The sequence below is a fragment of the Pleurodeles waltl genome, chromosome 3_1, assembly GCF_031143425.1.
Source record: "Pleurodeles waltl isolate 20211129_DDA chromosome 3_1, aPleWal1.hap1.20221129, whole genome shotgun sequence".
Taxonomy (NCBI): domain Eukaryota; kingdom Metazoa; phylum Chordata; class Amphibia; order Caudata; family Salamandridae; genus Pleurodeles; species Pleurodeles waltl.
In genome coordinates, this window is record NC_090440.1 from 620692639 (window position 1) to 620705352 (window position 12714).

Here is a 12714-nt window from a genome sequence, read left to right on the forward strand (position 1 = left end):
ATTATCTGATACACCTTCTTCGGTGAGTAGTATAGGGAGACACCTGTTAAATGGAGGCACCGGAATCTGGCCTTCAGGAGGCCGAAGGTGCGCTCTATTATCCTCCTAGTTCGCCCATGTGCCTCATTGTAGCGTTCCTCTGCCCTTGTCCTGGGATTCCTCACTGGAGTCAGTAGCCATGAGAGGTTGGGGTAACCAGAGTCACCTGCAAATATCGAGGGACAACTGTTAGACATCCTCCAAACAGTATGAAATCTCGCATACCCAGACACCTATTTAAACTGTGTGGGGACCTTGGGCTCATCTATTAGCCACACACGGTGCCTCTGGAGTTGGCCCATCACATAAGGGATGCTGCTATTCCTCAAAATGTAAGCGTCATGCACTGAGCCAGGATACTTGGCATTCACATGGGAGATGTACTGGTCTGCCAAACACACCATCTGCATAATCATAGAATGGTAGCTTTTGCGGTTTCTGTACACCTGTTCATTCCTGCGGGGGGGGGACAAATGCCACATGTGTGCCATCAATGGCACCAATGATGGGGATATGTTCCAGGGACTAAAAGTCACCTTTCACTGTGGGCAGATCCTCTACCTGAGGGAAAACGATGTAGCTGTGCATGTGTTTCAGCAGGGCAGATAACACTCTGGACAACACGTTAGAGAACATTGGCTGTGACATCCCTGATGCCATGGCCACTGTTGTTTGAAAGGACCCACTGGCCAGGAAATGGAGTACTGACAGGACCTGCACTAGAGGGGGTATTCCTGTGGGATGGCGGATAGCTGACATCAGGTCTGGCTCCAACTGGGCACACAGTTCCTGGATTGTGGCACAACCAAGTCTGTAAGTGATAATGATGTGTCTGTCTTCCATTGTCGACAGGTCCACCAGGGGTCTGTACACCGGAGAATGCCGCCATCTCATCACCTGCCCCAGCGGACCTGCCCTATGGAGGAGAAGGGTGAGCAGAGGGTCATACACCACATAGGTTTCACAAGGCTGTTTAGGTCAATCGTACAATTATCTCTGTGTGCCTTTGTCTGTCCGTATTCCTGGCCAAAATAGCTGTGACGCAGTTAGTTGGCTTGCCATGTGGCCCCCTGAAATGGCGGCTGCCTGACCTGTATGGAGGGACAAGGGGAAATGAGGTAAGTGCGCTGGCGTTGTGCAGCGTCGTGGTAGGCGGTCAAAGACTGCTGCGCAATTCAGCATTGGTTCTCATTGGGCCCTATGGGTTCCAGGAGCCAATGATGATGTACGCCGGTGGTGACGGTACGCACCGCCGCGGACGTGACTGCCATTTTCTATCTGTTCCCTCACTTGATACCTGACCTTCAACAGGAGAGGACCTACACTGCAAGTGCTGCTGTGACCTGCGCCTGGAAGCGACAATGGCTACAGTGCGTGGGCAAAGGGCCCCTGCTTCTACTGTGGAGGAGTTGGAGAAACTGGTGGATGGGGTCCTCCCCAGTACACGCTACTCTATGGTCCTCCAGACAAACAGGTGAGTGAACCGTGTGCATGGTGGATGGTACATGATTGTTTGGACTGTGGTGAATGGAAGAAACAGGGGGAGGGGGGAGGCCAGCATGTGAGGATGGTGAGTGTATGTTTTCCTGTGACAGGGTGGGTGATTTGTGGCCAATGTGTGAGAATAACTGTAGGGGGGAGTAACATACTTTTTGACTGCACTATTCCTCTAGGTCAGCGCCCACCAGAAGAAGGGTATTTGGCGTGCCATCGCCAAGGGAGTGCGGACCCTGGGGGTCTACCATAGACGGAGCACCCACTGCCGGAAAAGATGGGAGGACCTGCGCCGCTGGAGCAAGAAGACGGTGGAGGCCCAGCTGGGGATGGCCTCCCAACGTGGAAGGGGTGCCGTCGCACCATGACCCCCCTGATGTACCGGATCCTGGCGGTGGCATATCCTGAGTTGGATGGGCACTTGAGGTCATCACAGCAGCCACAAGGGGGTGAGTACACTCTCATTCAGCTGACTCTGCGCTGATTGAGGTGTCTGGGTGGGGGAGGTGGGTTGTGGGTTCCCCTAGGCGAGGGCAGACGTGCAAAGGTAGATCCATTAATTTGCAGGCTTAGTCCCACTCCAACCCCAAAGGTGGTATTTGCCCTCTACACCTAGTCAGGCTCCTATGGGTTCCAGCTGTGCATGAAATGGGTCTGGACAGAGTCCCCCATGGGCATGTGCTTTCCCCCTGCAGTATTAGTGCATGGCTTAGTGCGTAGGGCTGCTCCCTGTGTGTTGTGTCCCGCAACGGTAGTGGTGTTGCAGACATTGACCATGTGTCTCCTCTGTCTTTCCCCCCCCTTTTTGTTTTGTCACCCTGTCCTTGTGTGCATTAGCATCATCTGGCGGAGGAGCATTGGCACCGGAGCAGGAGGGAGCTGCAACCCACATGGCCCTGGAGGGTGAATTTATGGAGTCAGAAGGCACCAGTGGGACGGAGGGCGAGGGGAGCTCCACGACGGGGACAGTAGCAGACACCAACGACAGCGACTCTTCCTCTGATGGGAGCTCCCTTGCGGTGGCGGGCACCTCTGTTCCCACTGCAACAACAGGTGCAGCCGCCACCTCCCCTACCAGCACCGCCTTCCCAGCAGCCCCTCATCGAGTTTCCCGTGCCCGCTCACCCAGGAGGGTGGGCATCTCCTTCGCCCCAGGCACCTCAGGCCCTGCCCCATTAAGCCATGCTGCCCTCAGTGAGGAGGCTATTGACCTCCTGAGATCCCTCACTGTTGGGCAATCAACCATTTTGAATGCCATCCAGGGCGTTGAGAGGCATTTGCAGCAAACAAATGCATACCTTGAGGGCATTCGTTCTGGCGTGGCGGCCCAACAGAGAGCATTTCGGGCTCTGGCCTCAGCATTGATGGCAGCCATTGTCCCTGTGTCCAGCTTCCCCCCTCCAACTTCCTCTTCCCAGACCCAATCCCCTGTACCTCAGCCTATCAAAAGCACACCATCAGACCAGCATGCACACTCATCAACACAGAAGAGTGGACATGGCAAACATAAGCACCACACATCCCACAGGCACTCACACAAGCACCATCCCCATGCAGACACACCAACATCCCCTGCCTCCACTGTGTCAGCCCTCCTCCACGTCCTTCTCCTCCCTCCCTATCTCGTCTCCACTCACACCTGCATACACTACATCCTCAGCCACTACCCCCATCACCAGCACGACCATCACCACACACCGCTCATGTGTAATCACCACCCCAACTACCATTCACACATCCGCTGTGTCCTCTCCCAGTGTGTCTGTGAGCCCTCCTCCCAAAGTACACAAACGCAGGCACACACCCACCCAACAGCCATCCACCTCACAACAGCCTCCGGCCCATTCACCTTCACCCAAACTCAGCAGACGCACACCTCCTACAACTACTACCTCTTCCTCCACTCCCAAACCCCCTCCTTCTTCCCGTCCCACTGTGTCTAAGAAACTCTTCCTGGCTAACACTGACCTCTTCCCTACACCCCCCAGTCCTTGCCCTAGGGCCAGGATGTCCAGGGCCCAGCCCAGCACCTCAGCCACCAAATCGTCCAGCACTGTGGTCTCAGCAAGTCTGGTCACATCGCGGGCGGCACCCATCAGGGCTGCCAGTGTGCCACCTAGCGAGGCCAAGGATCAGCCCATTCCGCCACCTGCCAAGGTGAAGAAGGTACCCACATAGGGAGAAGCCGCACCAACCAGCCAGCAAGGGCTCCTCCAAGCCAAAAGGGGACAGTGCCAAGGGACCAGCAGCGACATCAAAGGTGGGCAAGGGACATAAGGCAAAGGGAAAGTCAGGACAGGGCAACCAGAACAGCAACCTGTACGGCGGTGGACACCGCCATCTGCACAGCCACCTGCACGGCCACCTGCACGGCCACCTGCACGTCTGCTGCCTCAGCAACAGTCCCCAGCATCATCCCCAGTGGCCAGCCATCCGAGGCTGCAGGAGACGTCCTGCTGTGTCCCTCCACAGGTGCTGACACATTCACCACCCCCAGCATCTCCGCCACAGACACCGCCGCAACCACCGCCACCAGCCCCGCGACGTGCTCAGACAGTGCCACCACAGCTGATATGGCTTTCATCCCCAGTGGCCAGCCGTCCGAGGCTGCAGGAGACGTCCTGGACCCTGCACAGCATACATGAGGCTCGACACCCAGCACTGTATGTACCTGCAGGTGGCAGGCGAAGTCGCAGCAGGGTGGAGTGTGTCTCTGCCTACATGGAGTATCATGCTACCTGTTCCCAGGCAATCTCGTGGCACACACACCCAGGTGAGGGAATGGGACCTGCCACACTGCATGTGAAGCACTCTGGGCACAATGCCCCCTCCAGAACCAGTGGAGAAAAGCATCCACACCCCCAGTCCTTGGAAAGATGAAGCACTCTGGGCACAATGCCCCCTCCAGAACCAGTGGAGAAAAGCATCCACTAACACAGTCCTTGGCAGGATGAAGCACTCTGGGCACAATGCCCCATCCAGAACCAGTGGAGAAAAGCATCCACTCCCCCAGTCCTTGGCAGGATGAAGCACTCTGGGCACAATGCCCCCTCCAGAACCAGTGGAGAAAAGCATCCACTAACACAGTCCTTGGCGGGATGAAGCACTTTGGGCACAATGCCCCCTCCAGAACCAGTGGAGAAAAGCATCCACTCCCCCAGACCTTGGCAGGATGAAGCACTCTGGGCACAATGCCCCCTTCAGAACCAGTGGTGAAAAGCATTCACTAACATAGTCCTTGGCAGGATGAAGCACTCTGAGCACAATGCCCCCTCCAGAACCAGCAGAGAAAAGAAAGCATCCACTTGAGAGACTGTGGCTTTGCACTTCCCAGGATAAAGCAGTGGGCAAACCACCCACTGTAAAGACTTGAGAGACTGTGGCTTTGCACTCCCCAGGATAAAGCAGTGGGCAAACCACCCACTGGAGAGTCTTGAGAGACTGTGGCTTTGCACTCCCCAGGATAAAGCAGTGGGCAAACCACCCACTGGAGAGACTTGAGAGACTGTGGCTTTGCACTCCCCAGGATAATTCAGTGGGCAAACCACCCACTGGAGAGACTTGAGAGACTGCGGCTTTGCACTCCCCAGGATACAGCAGTGGGCAAACCATCCACTGGAGAGACTTAAGAGACTGTGGCTTTGCACTCCCCAGGACCAAAATGTGGGCATAGAGCCCCCTCGTGGAGCAGTGGCATCGTCCGTTCATCCGGCTGAGGTGCCCCCCTCCCTTTGAGGTGCCTGTTTATTTTCGATCTGATGCCCCAGCAATGTTCTCTCTTTTTTGAGTCAGGTATCATGTGTGGGCTTCACCCATGCATTTTGGGACCACTGGTCCACGGACAGTGATTTAATTACTATCCGGACTTGTGTAGTTGGTGTACATATTTGTATATACTGATGATTTACATTTTTGCTTATCTGATTTTTCGATGATTACACTCGTTACAATCATTTCATTTGGTCCTTGTGTTCTTATAGGGGTGACGGGGTGTAAATGTAATGTTGCTGCATGTATTTATGTGTATGGTGTTGTGGGTGAGGGTGGGGGTAGGGGTGTTGCGTGTTGCATGTGTGTGTCACTCTCTTTTCCCTCCTCCCCTCCCCTGTGTGCTAGGTGCAGTACTCACTGTGGTCGTCCCCGGCGTCTTTGCTGCTCCTGATAGAAGAGGAGGTAAACCAACATTGGTAGGACCTGTAAATCGGGCTCTATCGCGTCCTGGTTCCGCATTGGGTGTTGAGAGGTGAGTGGTTTCCGTTCCAAGTCCTGTTTCTGCCGTGCTTTTGATGGCATTGGTACCGCCCCGGAAAAGCTGGCAGATTGGTGCCTTGTAATATGGTGGGCGGTACATTGTGTTCCGCCTGTCTGTTGGTGGTTACCGCTGCAGTGTTTGTTTCTACCGCCGTGGCGGTCGGAATGTTAAAGTGGCTGTCTATGTTGGCAGTTTCCGCCATGGTCGTGATTCCATTTTTTTTACCGGCGAACTGTTGGCGGTATTACCGCCACTTCAACACCAACCGCCAGGGTTGTAATGAGGGCCTTAGTTGGTTACTTTTTGAACACCTTTTCTAGGGAACCATGAACTGAATACAGATGTGGCATTGGAGCTGCAGGTGCTTCAGTTCACTTATAAATGTGACCCATGTCTGGTGGAAAGGGGTTCCATATTCTGAGGGTGCTTCTAGAGAATGTTTGATGTAGTGTTTTTGATCACTTCATAGCTAGCGGTTCAAGGAGAAGGTTGCCACCAGAGATCTGTAGTTTCTGTGCAGAGCCTTGTGCAAGTTGCAATCAAGTTTGTAGATAGTCCTTCCTTCAGTGGACAGTCACTTTAGATAAATAAGAATGGGCAGGATACAATCAAATTTTCTGCATGGGTTACAGTCAAATATTCTGCATCACTGGACAAGTCTGGCGGCTACGTGTAAGGGTGCAGGACTGGTTGGCAGAAGACCACCAACACTGGCGGTCTTCAGTGTGGCAGAACCTCGGCGGTCTTCCTGGAAGACCGCCGAGGTCATAATGAGGGCCTTAATGTAGTAAGTCCCAGTCTTCATCCCATCTGGTACACCAGGAGACCGAGGCCCTCATTCAGGGAAGACCGCTGAGGTTCTGCCACACCGAAGATTGCCAGTGTTGGAGGTCTTCCGCCAACCAAAGTATGACTGCTTGTGACCCTCTGCCATATTTTGGTCGGAGAGCCGCGAGCAACCATACTTCCTCCGTCACCACCACGTCATCAGAACACCGCCCACTGAATTACGTTTCAGTATTCGGCGTGGTGGTGTTCTGGTGACGGGGTGCTGGGGGCGGAGCAGGCCCCATGGAACCCGTTCCCTCCCGGACGTCCACCGAGCCAGGTAAGGTGATCGTCCGACAGGGGAGGTGGGTGGGGGGGCGTTGTGTGGTGTGTGCGTGAATGGGGATGTGAGTGTGAGTGTTTAGAGTGGGTGTGGGAGGGCGTGTATGTATGCGGGGTGTGAGGTGTGTCAGGGGTATGTATCGTGTATGTATGTGTGCATGTGTGCATGTATGTGCGCGTGTATGTGTGAGAGTGGTATGTGCGTGCTTGGTTGGGGGGTATGTCTGGGAGGGCCCATGGAGGTCGGGGCGGGGGAGAGGGCCCTACCACCTTTGGAGGGTGGTTGGGAGGTCGTGGTTATTGGAGGAGGACTCTGGGAAGGGAGAGGGGGGCTGGGGAGACCCCTGTCAGTGCCAGGGATGGAATTCCCTGGCACTGATAGTGCCTACCGCCATGGTTTTCGTGGCGGTTCAAAAACCACAAAAACCATGGTGGTATGCGGGGTCATTATCCTGCAGGCGGATTAGTGACGGTAGCCGGGCTGGAGACCGTGGTCTCCAGCCTGGCGGTCGTTACCGCCGTGGCAGACGGTGTGGTACATTAAACCGCCAATGTCATAATATGGCAGTAATTACCGCCAGCCTGTTGACGGTGCTACTGCCAACTTAACACCGTCCACCAGGGTTGTAATGAGGGCCCAAGTCTCCTGAACCAAATGCATACCAACCTGGGCTTTGGACCCCTCTGCGAGTGTCCAAAGTCAGCCAAGGCTGTTTAGTTCATTCCTTTCTCTGATAGGTGAGGCTTTGGGAGCCGGACTAGTGGTGTCACTGGGGAGCCTCGCCTGACAGCAAAAGGCACAGATGGCAGCAGTGATTAGTAGCAGTTCCCAGAGACCTCACCAAGTGGCCCTGTCAGCTATAGCAAGGAAGACGACGGAGGGAACCAGCAGTGACAATGTAGCACCAAGGGAGCCACACACTGGAAAGGCCAGAAGTCTTATCCATCACCAAAGGGCAGATTGGACAGCAGTGGCAAGTTTTAATTCCTGAAGCCCTCGCCAGGCGGCTCTGCAAGCTACAGCAATGATGGTAAAGATGGGCAAAATTTGGAAAGTGAGTGTCCGTGGTCATCATCTCAACAAGGAAACACAGGGCCTACAGCAGGCCTCCAACAGCGATATGTCTCCAATGGACCAGAGGGCCATTGTGGGAGGGGAGAAATGTGCACACACAAGCCGGCCCGCTGTGTCACAAGAAAATACTCAGGCCACCCTGCAGAAGGAGTGACCCCAGGCAGGCAGCACAAATCATGAGGATGGTGGCAGCACCAGCGCTGGCAGCAGCGGGTGGGGCTGCACACTCAGCTGTGACTTGGGGAGGATGCCCAATGTGCGCAGGAAGCAGGACATGCTCCAGATGCAGGCCTCACCTTGGTAGGTAAGCTTGCTATGACAGAGCGGGTGCGGCTGCAGTGACAGATTGGCAGAGGAGCAGTGACTCCCTTGGCAGCAGGAGAAAAGACCACTGAGTGTGAAAGAAGGATGTTTTTAACTAATGTGTTGGGCCAGGGAGAGTAGCTAGACTAGGTGGCCATATAGGTCGGCAGCCGGCCACGACCCCACTTTTGAGCTGTTTCGGCATATACTTATATCTTTCTTTTTCTCTGAGTTTACACTTGGTGTTTGACTTTTCATTGCTTGCTTAACAAGCAATGGCAAAGTCAATAGGGATGGTGTATTCAAGATTGGCAATGGGTTTTTGTCATGTTGTACACCAGTGTGGCTGCTGCTCAGGATGGCTAATCATTAGTGACGTGGAGTGTCACAGAGTAGAGTAGGGGAAGTAGAGTGTTGCAGAGTTGAGTAGAGGGGAGTAAAGTTCAGTGTCAGAGTGGAGTGGAGTGGTGTGGAATAGAGTGGAGTGGATTGGATTGGTGTAGAGCGGGCGTGGTGTGGTGGACTGGAGTGGGCTGGATTGGAATGGGGTGAATTGAAATGGGGTGAGGACGATTGGATTCTGGTGGATTGGAGTTGGGTGGATTAGGTTGGATTGGGGTGGGTGGATTAGATTGGAGTCATGGGACTGGGGTGGTGTGGATTGGATTGGGTTGGGGTGGATTAGAGTAGAGTGGAGGGGGTTGATTAAATTGGACTGGAGTGGGGTGGATTAGATTGGAGTGGGGTGGATAGGATTCATTGAACTGGAGTCAGGTGGATTGGACTGGAGTGGAGTGGGGTAGATTGGAGTGGGCCGAGCTGGATGGATTGGGTTGGATTGGAGTGGGGTGGACTGAACTGGCATGGGGTGGAGTGTTTTGGGGGTAGAGTGGGGTGGATTGGAGTAGAGTGGGTGGAGTTGGGCGGAGTGGGGTGGATTGGACTGGATTGGGGTGGGTGGGTTGGATTGGGGTGGATTGGAGTGGGGTGAATTGTGAGTTGGATTGCACTGAGGTGGGCGGATTGGATTGGCACGGGGTGATTTGGATTGAGTGGGGTGGACTGGGGTGGGGTGGACTGGATGGCTTGGATTGGAGTGGGGAGGACTGAACTGGGATGGAGTTGGGTGGATTGGATTGAGGTAGAGTGGGGTGGATTGAAGTGGGGTGGGGTGAAGTTGAGTTGGTGGACTGAGTGGGGTGGAGTAGCATGAAATGGGATGGAGTGGATTGGATTGGGGTGGGGTAGGTTGGGTGGAATGGAGTGGGGTGGATTGGATTGGCATGGGGTGAATTGGATTGGAGTGGGGTGGAATGAATTGGAGTGGAGTTGATTGGATTGGAGGGTGGTGGACTGGAGTGGGGTGGAATGGAATGGGGCGGATTGGATTGAGTGGGATGGGCTGGATTGAGTGGAGTGGATTGAATTGAATGGGGTGGTCTGGGGTGGGGTGAGATAGGTATACTGGATTGAGTAGGGTGGATTGGATAGAGGTGGGATGGATTGGATAGGGGTGAGGTGGATTGGAGTGAAGTGGGGTGGGGTGGTTTGGATTGGATTTGAGTAGGTTGGATTGGACTGGAGTGGGTTGAATTGGAATGGAGTGGGGTGGATTGGGGTGGAGTAGGGAGGGGTGAATTGGATTGGAGTAGTGTAAATTCGATTGGCCTGGTGTGAGGTGGATTGGACTGATTTGGGGTGGACTGGATTGGGGTGGATTGGATTGGAGCGGGTGGAGTGGGTTGGGTTGGTGTGGGGCGGACTGGATTGGAGTGGGGTGGATTAGATTGGAGTGTGGTGAATTGGGATGAAGTGGGTTGGATTGAAATGAGGGGAGGTGGATGTGATTCGAGTGGGGTTTGTTGAAGCGGGGCAGATTGTTTTGGATTGGAGTGGGGCAGACTGGCATGGGGCAGATTGTTTTAGATGACTGAAGTGAGGCGGACTAAGGTGGGGCAGGTTGTTTTGGATTGGAGTGGGCAGACTGGAGTGTGGCAGATTGTTTTGGACTGGAGTGAAGCAGATTGCCGTGGGGCAGATTGTTTTGGATTGGAGTGGGCCAGATTGAAGTGGGGCATATTGTTTTGAATTGGAGTGGGGCACGTCGACTGGGGCGGATTGGAGTGAGCAGATTGTTTTAGATTAGAGTGGGGCAGACTGAAGTGAGGCGGACTAAAGTGGGGCAGGTTGTTTTGGATTGGAGTGGGCAGACTGGAGTGTGGCAGATTGTTTTGGACTGGAGTGAAGCAGATTGCCGTGGGGCAGATTGTTTTGGATTGGAGTGGGACAGATTGGAGTGGGGCATATTGTTTTGGATTGGAGTGGGGCAGACAGGAGTGAGGCAGGTTGGAGTGGGCAGATTGTTTTGGATTGGAGTGGGGCAGATTGTTTTGGACTGGAGTGAGGCAGATTGGAGTGGTGCAGATTGTTTTGAATTGGAGTGGGGCAGATTATTTGGAGTGGTGCAGATTGTTTTGGATTGGAGTGGGGCAGATTGTTTTGGACTGGAGTGAGGCAGATTGGAGTGGTGCAGATTGTTTTGAATTGGAGTGGGGCAGATTATTTGGAGTGGTGCAGATTGTTTTGGATTGGAGTGGGGCAGACTGTTTTGAATTGGAGTGGGACAGATTGAAATGGGCAGATTGTTTTGGATTGGAGTGAGGCGGATAGTTTTGGATTGGAGTGGTGCAGATTGTTTTGAATTGGAGTGGGACAGATAGTTTTGAGCTTCATAACACTGCAATTTCATACAGTTATTTTTCAATAATAAAGACAATTTGTTTGCCACACACTTGCGTTTATTTTGCTGCATTTTGGCAGCACTTAATTTTCTTGGCATTGTGTTTTTTAACTAGACCAGTTTACACTAAAACAGGAGCAGTGGTTGCTATATATCTCTTTGTGGTAACATTCTGATGCCTAGACATAGACAAGAACAGGATCCTGCAACACCCCCTTCAGCCTGCAATCCTCTCCATCGTCTTTAAAAATGCTAATTTGCAGCATCTTGGTGTCCCTTTCCTACATAAAAAATATCTAATGCAGTGGGCACATTCCCCACTACCAAAATCTCTACTCACGGTCCTGCCTGGCACTCACCCTTTACCCCTTAGCTCCGGAGGTTTCCCCCTCCCAGCTGAACCTTTTTTAATGCCTGGGTCACTTCACTTTTACGAATTCATAATTTTTTCCCCCGGAACATATCCATGCCAAATCTAGGACCTTTTCCTCACATGTTGGGGATTCTACAGGAACTGCGAACTTAACTAAAATATAGCAAATGTGGGTGTTCTTTTGAAAAATTTGAAAAAGTGCTGTACAAGGAAGCATTTTTTTTCTTCTAAAAATGGCAACAACGAAAGGTTGGCTGAACTAAGATCATCCTCTTCCCAGGTTTCTGGAACAAGTTATTGCTATTTTCGAAGTGAATGATCTTTCCAATTTTTTGTGGTTGCTACCTACTTGCAGTTTGTGTGGACAGGTGTTGGAAACCCATGGGTATACCCAAAAAGCTATACATTTTTAAAAAGTAGACTAAAGTCTGAATTTATGTAGATGGCTTCCCAAAAGAAACTAATCGTTATGGAAAAAAATGACAAAAACTGAAGAAAATAGTAGCAATTGGTAATGTTTTCATTTGTTACTTTTTTGCTCCCCCCACTAGGGGCTGATTTACAAAAGTATTATGCCGTTATGTCTGTCAGACCCTTCTGGGTGCAGGAATATATAGTGCCTGTTAGTTGTCCAAAAAACAGGAAATACCCTGAGCCAACAACTGAGATACAGCTTGTGAGGTATGAAGTATGAATGAAAATAGATATGAAGAAAAACGTAGGCATTTTTTAAACCAGCCCTAAATACTGAGTTTGGCAAAAGTGGTAATTTCTTCACTGAATTTGGTGTTACCCATATTATCATGCGATTCGCAGTTCATTTTACCAAATATGTTCATTTTTGAACACGCAATTACATTTGAAAGATAAAAATGGAGAGAAATTCAATTGATAATACCAAATGTTCTATTGCTCCCCGTACCCACTCTTTTCCTGAGAAAAACAGTAACCAACTTGTGTCCTGGTCATAAAGTCTGTGACATAATAGACCACAAAACACAATATTGAGACATCTTGTTTTCACTAGCGGTTGGCGGAACTCACGTATCTGTACTCTGCAGAATTCGGAGGAATTACAAAAGAATTCTTTGAGATTTTGCAGAGTTCCGCCCGTCCCTACTCTGCTAATTCAAGGTAAGTAGGAATTTTCCACCTGTAACGGGAGCATGGCTATCGGAGCATTGCCTGCGGGCCTGTCTACAGCATGTGCCATCGAAGGGCCCGCTGCCTTTTGTGAAAGTGCGGTAATAATGATTACAATCAAAGGCCTTTTATTGGCGGTTGATGAGAAACCGAAGGGCTGCTGCAAAGTCTGAATGGCTCAACAC